General features: G+C 41.1%; 2 non-coding genes across 2 annotated transcripts; both read left to right on the forward strand.

The window, feature by feature from the left end:
- The first annotated feature begins 3,995 nt into the window (after positions 1-3,995).
- On the forward strand, positions 3,996-4,067 carry TRNAA-CGC (transfer RNA alanine (anticodon CGC)). The gene has a single exon. It is a non-coding gene; the product is annotated as a tRNA-Ala (tRNA).
- A 6,831-nt stretch (positions 4,068-10,898) lies between these two features.
- On the forward strand, positions 10,899-10,971 carry TRNAM-CAU (transfer RNA methionine (anticodon CAU)). Its single transcript has one exon. It is a non-coding gene; the product is annotated as a tRNA-Met (tRNA).
- Positions 10,972-11,256: the final 285 nt, after the last annotated feature.

Consider the following 11,256-nt stretch of genomic DNA (forward strand, 5'->3'; position numbering starts at 1 on the left):
ATAGATGTGCTTCCTTCCCCGGTTTGTAAGGGAGACTCTGTGTCATGCCTTCTTCTTGGTTTCTGGTGGCTTGCTCAGAACCATGGACTTTCCTTGGTGGGTAGATACACCACCCGGCCTTCACATTCACACGGAGGTCCCTGTGGGTCTGTGTCCAAATGACCCCTTTTTATAAGGACACTGGTCACATTGGAACAGGGACCCACCCCACTCCAGGATGACCTCATCTTAATAAATTACATCTGCAATGACCCTCTTTCCAAATAAGTCAGATTTTGAGGCTCTAGAATTTAGGACCTCACTATATGGATTTTGGGGGCTTTCCTGGTGGCTCAGGTGGTAAAGAATCCACCTGCAATGTGGGAGACTTGGGTTTGATCCCTGGATTGGGAAGATCCTCTGAAAGAGGACATGGCAACCCACTCTTGTATTCTTGCCTGGAGAATCCCATGGATGGAGGAGCCTGGTGGGCTACAGTCCATGGGGTCACAAAGAGTTGGGCACGACTGAGTGACTAAGTACTGCACAATGGATTTTGGGGGATACACTTCAATCCATAACACAGGGAAATGAGAGATGAGATCCACAGGGCTCCAGCTCTGTAGATAAGAGAACAGACTCAGGGAGAGAGTCCCCCTTTCCCTTTTCCCTGTCACTCCAAAGAGATCACAGGCACCCTGGTAAAAATCCATTTACCAGCCCAGAATCAAGTAGAGGTGGCAGTGTGTATTAGTTAATTATTGTTGCTATAACAAATTACCAAAGATTTGTGGCTTGAAACAGAACAAATTATTGTTGTTTTAGTCATTGGAAAAGACCCTGATGCTGGGAAAGATTGAAGGCAAAGGAGAAGAGGGTGGCAGGGGAAGAGATGGTTGGATGGCATCACTGAATCAATGGACATAAACTTGGGCAGTTCATGGGGCCACAAAGAATCGGACACGACTTAGCAACTGATCAACAACAATGATACTTCTGGGGGTCCATAATCTTGATATTATTACTCAATATTTTATATTTTATTTTTCTGATTTTGTGCCACTAAACATGAAATTGAAAAAAGATTTCTAAACCTTCTTTGGAAGTTTATATTTCCAAAAGGAGAACAACACTTCTAAAGCAACTCTATTTTGGGAAGTAGCACCTTTACGTAAACAAAAAAATAAATATATCAAATAAGACTTCAGTTCAGTTGCTCAGTTGTGTCCAACTCTTTGTGATACCATGGACTGCAGCACACCAGGCCTCCCTGTTGTTCATCATCAACTTTTGGAGCTTACTCAAACTCATGTCCATTGAGTTGGTGATGCCATGCAACCATCTCATCCTCTGTCATCCCCTTCTCCTCCTGCCTTCTATCTTTCTGAGCATCAAGGTCTTTTCAAATGAGTCAGTTCTTCGCATCAGGGGGCCAAAGTATTGGAGTTTCAGCCTCAGCATCAGTCCTTCCAATGAATATTCAGGACTGATCTCCTTTAGGATGGACTGGTTGGATCTCCTTGCAGTCCAAGGGACTCTCAAGAGTCTTCTCCAACAGCACAGTTCAAAAGCATTGATTCTTCGGTGCTCAGCTTTCTTAACGTTAAATTAATTAGGAAATTTATATTGTGGTTCACCACGTGCCTGTTGTTTAGTCGCCAAGTCATGTCTGACTCTTTGCGACCCCATGGACTAGCCTGGCAGGCTCTTCTGTGCATGGGATTTTATAAGCAAGAATGCTGGAGTAGGTCATCATTTCTTTCTCCAGGGGATCTTCCTGACCCAGGGATTGAACCCAGGCCTTGGCAGGTGGATTCTTTACCACTGAGCCACCTGGGGAAGACCCGGTCAGTGGAGTAGTGGATCTTAAAGTATAATACAGGCCTGAGTTCTGGGTATAGATTAGTAATTTGCACCTCACTGACATCTGTTTTTACCAGCTTTGTTTTCATTTATGTGTGAGGACCCAACATTATTAAAGTAAAAGATTTAAAAGCTCCAATGTAATTTACTACTTGCTCAAGAGGGATTACCTATATTTTGGATGTATTATGATGAAAATTTAAATTATTTATACTTTCATATTTTCCTAAATTGATATTAGCATATATTTCTCAAATTAAATATTTAAGATTATAGAAAAGATAATATTAGGATAAAGGTTTTCCAAAGCCATCATTTCATTGGAACCAGAGCTAAAAAAGAAAAGAGGTGACTTTTTTTTCTTGGTAATTCTGAATTATTTTGGAACTTGATTCTTATTAGTTTCATTAATATTATTATATCCTATATCATTGGGTTGATTTTATTGTTCTTTTTAGCCAAGAACAACCAATGTTGTTAAGAGAGGGCAAGGGTGTGCTTTTAAACTTTGCATCTTCATGGGCAAGAGAGTGTCAGAGTCAGAATATGCTGTTGGCGATAACTAGGAAATTAGATTTTCTGTAAGGCTGTGATGAGCTCATTAAATATTTAGAAGGTCCTGCGTGAGTAGTCAGATCAAGAATATGCTGTGTTCAGCATTATGGGTTCTGGTCACCAAGTAGATGAAACCAAAGAGCAGCTCTTCGGTTTACTTCTAGTATTTTTTTCGTCCTTTTATGGTAAAAACGTTATTTATCAAATAGCAATTTCATCTTGATCATCACAGCGAGCAAAAATCCAGGGCTGGCACTTCTCTATTTCGTGAACTTAATGTGTCTCTGAGAAAAGCAGCGTTGGTTCTTCTGACCACTGCAGTGCCATGAACTCAGGCGTGCTATTAGGTCTGTGGGTGAGCAGCAGAGTGACCTTTCCCTGTCCCGAGGAGAGAGCTGTCACTGCAACAAGTGAGCTGCTTCTTTGTTTACTTCTTTGCTACTTCCCCCATAACAAAACCCCCTATTCCCACCTTCACCCCAGGAAAGAAATGAAAGTGGTTTAGAATATTCTACCCCCAACTATGCCACTCTGGTGTAATGATTACTCTGAGTTAAAGACAATAGAGGAAAAAGTAGACAAAGGCTAATTCTCTGCCCCACTCCCCTACCTGCATGGAAGCAGATCCTAAATTCCCTGTGTAGAGAGACCCCAGACAGCCCCCACTGTACGGGAAGGGAGATGACAATTCTCCAGGGGAACAGCTGCTGAGCAGTCTACACAAACAAGCCTTACTCCCTGCTCCTCGTCTTCCGTTAGTCTCCTCTGTATGTTTACCTTCCCATAGTCTGCACCCCTAAAAGCCTGAACCCCTTTATCTGCGTCTTTTACAAGCATGTTGCTCCTTTTAAGGTGCTATACAGTCCCAGGTTCTAATCACCCCTCTGAGTACCTCATCACTGGGTTTCTTCCTTATGTAAACCCAGTGCGCATGCTGATAAACTTTGATTTCGTCTTGTTAATCTGCCCTTTGTCAGCCTTATTTGCAGTACCCAGCCACGAACCTGTAGGAGGAGAGGAGAAATTTGTTTCTTTTTTCATTTCCTATGGGCTTCCCAGGTGGCTCGGTGGTAAAGAATCAGCCTGCCAAGGCAGGAGACATGGGTTTGATTCCTGGGTCGGGAAAATCCCTTGGAGAAAGAAATGACCACTCACTCCACTATTCTAGCTTGGGAAATCCCATGGACATAGAAGCCTGGTGAGCTTCAGTCCATGGGGTCGCAAAAAGTCAGACTCGACTGAGCAACTAGACAACAACGACAGCAATAAAAGTAATGGGGAAATTATGGAATATAACGAAAATATTTTCTTGCATCTATGAGTAGGAAACTGTATAAATAAGATAAATTTTGAAGTGAGACGGTGTTTCATCATCCCTATAAATAAGGCTGGGGAAACTAGCATGGTGGTGAGCCATAAAGTATCAGGACATTCTGCACTGAAGGTACAAAATTTATAGGTCCCCCAGGAATGCTTCAGACTGCTCTGTGATGGGAATTCAAAACTGTGAGAATCCAGGGCTCTTTCATTCCCTGGAGAGATTGTCTAAGAGAAATCAATGCGCTGATTCATCAGCCTGGCAGTCTCTTTCCAGGGCTGGGGATGTAGCTCAGTGGTAGAGCATATGCTTCGCATGCATGAGGCCCCAGGTTCAATCCCTGGCATCTCCATGTCCTTCAACTAATGGTGCTGATTTGTTTTTTAGTTTCATTTTTAAGACAGCATGACTTCACAGGAGGACACGTCACCAGTGTTACATATTCATATAAATTAAAGGTACCACCCTACCCTTTTCAATGAACTATGTGTATTGCTAATGATGTGATAGTATCTTCTTTCAGTATTAATAACATAGTTTTTATTAATACAAAATAAAAATATAGCCTTTCCAACAAATCTTTATTACTCTATTTGATCCATATACATTTCTGTTAACATCCACCTTCTTTTAATAAACCCATATAAATGGTCAGACAGAAACTTACCTGCTATGCTATGGGCATGACCCACTTAAAGAATAAAAGTACAACAAAGATACTCGTAACAGTCCTTATTTCTACAGTATTTGCACCTGTAATGCATGCATGCTCTGTTACTCAGTCATGCCTGATTCTTTGCCACTATAATATTGTGTTAGTATTTGCAGCAAAGTTATATAAGCTAACTGTGCCAGGACTACCTCATCTTATTATTGCTTTATTATCCTAGACAATTACATGATTTAAGTGTGGTATAATTCATGGAATTACAGTGGATTCATTGAGATCAAGCCTTTGATAGCTATCTCAATTTTGATCACCATATACAAGGGAGTATAGAATAAAAGCTTTTTTTAAAGCTGTATATCTTGGGTGGAGAGGAAGTTGACTCAAATCTCAGGATAAGTTTTGGGCTCTCCCCACCCACACAAGTGAAACCTCTTGACCCTGGGCCTTGCTAAGACCCGGAACTGAAGGTGGTCCACTTTCTGCACACCATAGAGGCCATCACTGATGATCACACGGATGCATGAGTAATTGTTCACACTCTGCTACGAAGTATTATTCTATTTTGAAGAGTATTCCATCTTTTTGGGGGGGAAACAATAGTGACATGGATTCAGATTAGCATGATGTAATGACAAAGTCAAGTGATCTCTGGCAAGTCCTCCACTTCCTGCATCATGGATCTCTTGAGTCTTTGGTTATGTTTTTTCACTCTGTCATCTGTTGAGTTGTATTTACGGGTCTCATGTGAACAGAATTAAGATAACCCTTGGGCTGCCAATCAGCCTTTCCTCTTGGATAACACTTGACAATATTTGAAATGAATGAAGCTTCAGTTTCCTCTCCGTGCTGAACCTCACCCAAAAGTTGGCACTGATGGCCTTCACTTGTTTGCATGATGAATAAATCCTCAAGATGAGCTGTTCATCGCATAATTTGCTAGGATAAATCTAAGCCCATCAGATCAAAGACATTTTTAATTATGTAACACAAGGTACTACATGGGTTCATATTTCAGAGGAATATTAAAAACTCCCTTAACTTATTCACAGTCTTTGAGAAGCTATTAAACCTGAGACAAGAAGCAAGCAGTCTCTCTAATTACGAACATCTATTACACATTTTATTGCTTCCTTTGAAATCGTACCTCTTCTCAGCATGCTCTCAATGTCAGGGTTCCTTTTCTTAGTGCCCTGAGATGTTTGGAAAGGGGAGAAGTGTTATGGGCACCGACTCTGCCCCTGTCACTACCTGCCCGAGCTGTGACAATCCCCGTATTTTCCTGACAGCCTTAACTACATCCTTCTCTTTCTCTCAGCACTTAGGTGTGACTGAACTGTCAAGCTCTTGAACTGGAGTCAAATGCTATTCCATTTTTTTTTTTCGTATTCTGGAAAATGAGTGGACTGTCACAGAAGTAAAAGCTGAAACCATAAAACAAATAAATAGCTACTGAAAGTTTTCTATGCCACAGAAAGAACAGACACGAAAAAAGGAAAGAGCGTGACATCTGGTACAGTGATGGTGACAATGACGGCAACAGAGTTTGCTATGTGTCTGGCTTCACTTCCAGCATCTCATTCATTCTGTAGAGCATCCTTAGGAGGTGGGTGCTATTTTAAGCCCTGTTTTAAAGTTGAGGAAACTGGTGAACCAGGGCACTGAAAAATTGCCTCCGATGGTATGTCTAGCAAGGAGTGTGGCCACTAAACAGAAGGGAGAATCAGTCTGGCTTTGAGGCTAAACAGCTTTATACTGTTGTGAAATACATTCGTTTGTATGGGTTTCCATTCCCGTGCTTGAAGATAGAGGTAGTAGAAGCCAGAGCAGACATAGTCTGGGCTTTGTTGCTAGTTGAGTCCACACTCAGCATTTGGACCATGTGTCTGGTAAGGTTTTATAGCTGCGTGAGTGCCTGATAAATTGCTTCAGTCATGTCCGACTTGTGACCCCATGGACTGTAGCCTATCAGCACCCCTCAATATCTATATTTCACAGACAATGGCATTTGGGGGATTTGAAAAAGTTAACATATTTTACATGCCTTATGGAGTTCCTGATACGTTCAGTTCAGTTCAGTTCAGTTCAGTCGCTCAGTTGTGTCTGACTCTTTGCGACCCCATGAATTGCAGCAGGTTAGGCCTCCTGTCCATCGCCATCTCCCAGAGTTCACTCAAATTCACGTCCATCGAGTCGGTGATGCCATCCAACCATCTTATCCTCTGTTTCCCCCTTCTCCTCCTACCCCCAATCCCTCCCAGCATCAGAGTCTTTTCCAATGAGTCAACTCTTCGCACAAGGTGGCCAAAGTACTGGAGTTTCAGCTTCAGCATCATTCCTTCCAAAGAAATCCCAGGGCTGATCTCCTTTAGAATGGACTGGTTGGATCTTCTTGCAGTCCAAAGGACTCTCAAGAGTCTTTTCCAACACCACAGTTCAAAAGCATCAATTCTTCGGTGCTCAGCTTTCTTCACAGTCCAGCTCTCACATCCATACCTGACCACTGGAAAAACCATAACCTTGACTAGACAGACCTTTGTTGGCAAAGTAATGTCTCTGCTTTTGAATATGCTATCTAGGTTGGTCATAACTTTCCTTCCAAGGAGTAAGCGTCTTTTAATTTCATGGCTGCAGTCACCATCTGCAGTAATTTTAGAGCCCCCCAAAATAAAGTCTGACACTGTTTCCACTGTTTCCCCATCTATTTCCCATGAAGTGATGGGACCAAATGCCATGATCTTTGTTTTCTGAATGTCGAGCTGTAAGCAAATTTTCACGCTCCACTTTCACTTTCATCAAGAGTCTCTTTAGTTCCTCTTCACTTTCTGCCATAAGAGTGGTGTCATCTGCATATCTGAGGTTATTGATATTTCTCCCAGCAATCCCTGATACATTGGCAATCAATAAATGTGAGTTCTTATTGTGTCCTTCTCTTAAATGATAGAAAGATGGTATCCATGAAGCCTTATAATTCTAAAACAAAGAATTTCAAGAATTCTCCAAATTCTGAACTATAACTGATGAAAAATATATAACTACATGAAAATGCAAATAATCCCAAAATGAAATATTTTAAGAAAAATTATTGAAGAAGGATTCAAATGGAATTCAGAGTGTGGTAAAAGTGTTTTCAAGTTTGGGAAAGGTTGGAAACTTTCTGAAAAGGCTTGGAGGAGAGTTTTCTAAGGTTAGGGAGACAGATTGCAGAGCCATTGAAGGAGGCAAAAATCCCTAAAGGGACAAGACATGCAGCAGAGGCCAGACAGTGCGAGACTTGCTACAGAGATTGATGTACCCGTGTTGGATAGGAGCAGAGAGTTAATAGTGACACAGGGTCAGAGAGCAGGAGCTAAAGCATGGAAGGAACTTTCAATCAAAGTTGGGATGACTGCAAAGTCTAGGGAGTTTGCTCCTGAGCCTGGCAATCAAGGAAGCTAACCATTTAAGGTTAGACTCCATGGCTTTTCGCATTTTTTCATTTCCTCTTTTCCTTGATTCTCTAATATTTATTTTGGAATCATTCTCTCCTCCAAACTTCCTCAGGTCTGCAGGCTATTATTTTATGCATCTCCACTGAACTCTCATATACCCCATGCTTCTTTTTATTACAAAACTTATCACACCTGACTGCAGTTTCTTGGCCATGTGCCTCCTCTTGACTGTGAGCTCCCAGAGAACAGAGATCATCTCTTCCTCATCTGCATGCTTTTATAAACCATTTTACATTTATAGAAAAAATTGAGAAGGTAATAAAGTCCTCGTGTACGTCATGCAGTACATATCTTTTCAAACTGTCCTGTTTTATTTATTATCTATCAGATTTCTTCATGTTTTCCATGACCTCATAGCATATGAATAATTAAAATGTGACAAAAATAAAGTTTATATGATGGGAGTATGTTTTCATCTACAGTGGTTATCATGAGGTGTTATGAGGCACCTGGAGTTTTGTTATTATTATTATTAGTTATTTGTTTTGTTTTTTGTTATTGCAGATGTTTAGTGCTAGAGTTGGGGGCACCTGTGATACAAGAAAGCATTGATTCTTCGCTGCTCAGCCTTCTTAACGTTAAATTAATTAGGAAATTTATATTGTGGTTCTGCCACGTGCCTGTTGTTTAGTAAGCCAAGTCATGTCTGACTCTTTGCGACCCCATGGATAGCCTGGCAGGCTCTTCTGTGCATGGGATTTTATAAGCAAGAATGCTGGAGTAGGTCATCATTTCTTTCTCAGGGATCTTCCTGACCCAGGGATTGAACCCAGGCCTTGGCAGGTGGATTTTTACCACCGAGCCACCTGGGAAGACCGGTCAGTGGAGTAGTGGATCTTAAAGTATAATACAGGCCTGAGTTCTGGGTATAGATTAGTAATTTGCACCTCACTGACATCTGTTTTTACCAGCTTTGTTTTCATTTATGTGTGAGGACCCAACATTATTAAAGTAAAAGATTTAAAAGCTCAATGTAATTTACTACTTGCTCAAGAGGGATTACCTATATTTTGGATGTATTATGATGAAAATTTAAATTATTTATACTTTCATATTTTCCTAAATTGATATTAGCATATATTTCTCAAATTAAATATTTAAGATTATAGAAAAGATAATATTAGGATAAAGGTTTTCCAAAGCCATCATTTCATTGGAACCAGAGCTAAAAAAAAAGAGGTGACTTTTTTCTTGGTAATTCTGAATTATTTTGGAACTTGATTCTTATTAGTTTCATTAATATTATTATATCCTATATCATTGGGTTGATTTTATTGTTCTTTTTAGCCAAGAACAACCAATGTTGTTAAGAGAGGGCAAGGGTGTGCTTTTAAACTTTGCATCTTCATGGGCAAGAGAGTGTCAGAGTCAGAATATGCTGTTGGCGATAACTAGGAAATTAGATTTTCTGTAAGGCTGTGATGAGCTCATTAAATATTTAGAAGGTCCTGCGTGAGTAGTCAGATCAAGAATATGCTGTGTTCAGCATTATGGGTTCTGGTCACCAAGTAGATGAAACCAAAGAGCAGCTCTTCGGTTTACTTCTAGTATTTTTTTCGTCCTTTTATGGTAAAAACGTTATTTATCAAATAGCAATTTCATCTTGATCATCACAGCGAGCAAAAATCCAGGGCTGGCACTTCTCTATTTCGTGAACTTAATGTGTCTCTGAGAAAAGCAGCGTTGGTTCTTCTGACCACTGCAGTGCCATGAACTCAGGCGTGCTATTAGGTCTGTGGGTGAGCAGCAGAGTGACCTTTCCCTGTCCCTATTAGGTCTATGGGTGAGCAGCAGAGTGACCTTTCCCTGTCCCGAGGAGAGAGCTGTCACTGCAACAAGTGAGCTGCTTCTTTGTTTACTTCTTTGCTACTTCCCCCATAACAAAACCCCTATTCCACCTTCACCCCAGGAAAAGAAATGAAAGTGGTTTAGAATATTCTACCCCCAACTATGCCACTCTGGTGTAATGATTACTCTGAGTTAAAGACAATAGAGGAAAAAAAGTAGACAAAGGCTAATTCTCTGCCCCACTCCCCCCTACCTGCATGGAAGCAGATCCTAAATTCCCTGTGTAGAGAGACCCCAGACAGCCCCCACTGTACGGGAAGGGAGATGACAATTCTCCAGGGGAACAGCTGCTGAGCAGTCTACACAAACAAGCCTTACTCCCTGCTCCTCGTCTTCCGTTAGTCTCCTCTGTATGTTTACCTTCCCATAGTCTGCACCCCTAAAAGCCTGAACCCCTTTATCTGCGTCTTTTACAAGCATGTTGCTCCTTTTAAGGTGCTATACAGTCCCAGGTTCTAATCACCCCTCTGAGTACCTCATCACTGGGTTTCTTCCTTATGTAAACCCAGTGCGCATGCTGATAAACTTTGATTTCGTCTTGTTAATCTGCCCTTTGTCAGCCTTATTTGCAGTACCCAGCCACGAACCTGTAGGAGGAGAGGAGAAATTTGTTTCTTTTTTCATTTCCTATGGGCTTCCCAGGTGGCTCGGTGGTAAAGAATCAGCCTGCCAAGGCAGGAGACATGGGTTTGATTCCTGGGTCGGGAAAATCCCTTGGAGAAAGAAATGACCACTCACTCCACTATTCTAGCTTGGGAAATCCCATGGACATAGAAGCCTGGTGAGCTTCAGTCCATGGGGTCGCAAAAAGTCAGACTCGACTGAGCAACTAGACAACAACGACAGCAATAAAAGTAATGGGAAATTATGGAATATAACGAAAATATTTTCTTGCATCTATGAGTAGGAAACTGTATAAATAAGATAAATTTTGAAGTGAGACGGTGTTTCATCATCCCTATAAATAAGGCTGGGAAACTAGCATGGTGGTGAGCCATAAAGTATCAGGACATTCTGCACTGAAGGTACAAAATTTATAGGTCCCCAGGAATGCTTCAGACTGCTCTGTGATGGGAATTCAAAACTGTGAGAATCCAGGGCTCTTTCATTTCCTGGAGAGATTGTCTAAGAGAAATCAATGCGCTGATTCATCAGCCTGGCAGTCTCTTTCAGGGCTGGGGATGTAGCTCAGTGGTAGAGCATATGCTTCATGATGCATGAGGCCCCAGGTTCAATCCCTGGCATCTCCATGTCCTTCAACTAATGGTGCTGATTTGTTTTTAGTTTCATTTTTAAGACAGCATGACTTCACAGGAGGACACGTCACCAGTGTTACATATTCATATAAATTAAAGGTACCACCCTACCCTTTTCAATGAACTATGTGTATTGCTAATGATGTGATAGTATCTTCTTTCAGTATTAATAACATAGTTTTTATTAATACAAAATAAAAATATAGCCTTTCCAACAAATCTTTATTACTCTATTTGATCCATATACATTTCTGTTAACATCCACCTTCTTTTAATAAA

Source organism: Bos mutus, chromosome 24 (assembly GCF_027580195.1).
Source record: "Bos mutus isolate GX-2022 chromosome 24, NWIPB_WYAK_1.1, whole genome shotgun sequence".
NCBI classification, from domain to species: Eukaryota; Metazoa; Chordata; class Mammalia; order Artiodactyla; family Bovidae; genus Bos; species Bos mutus.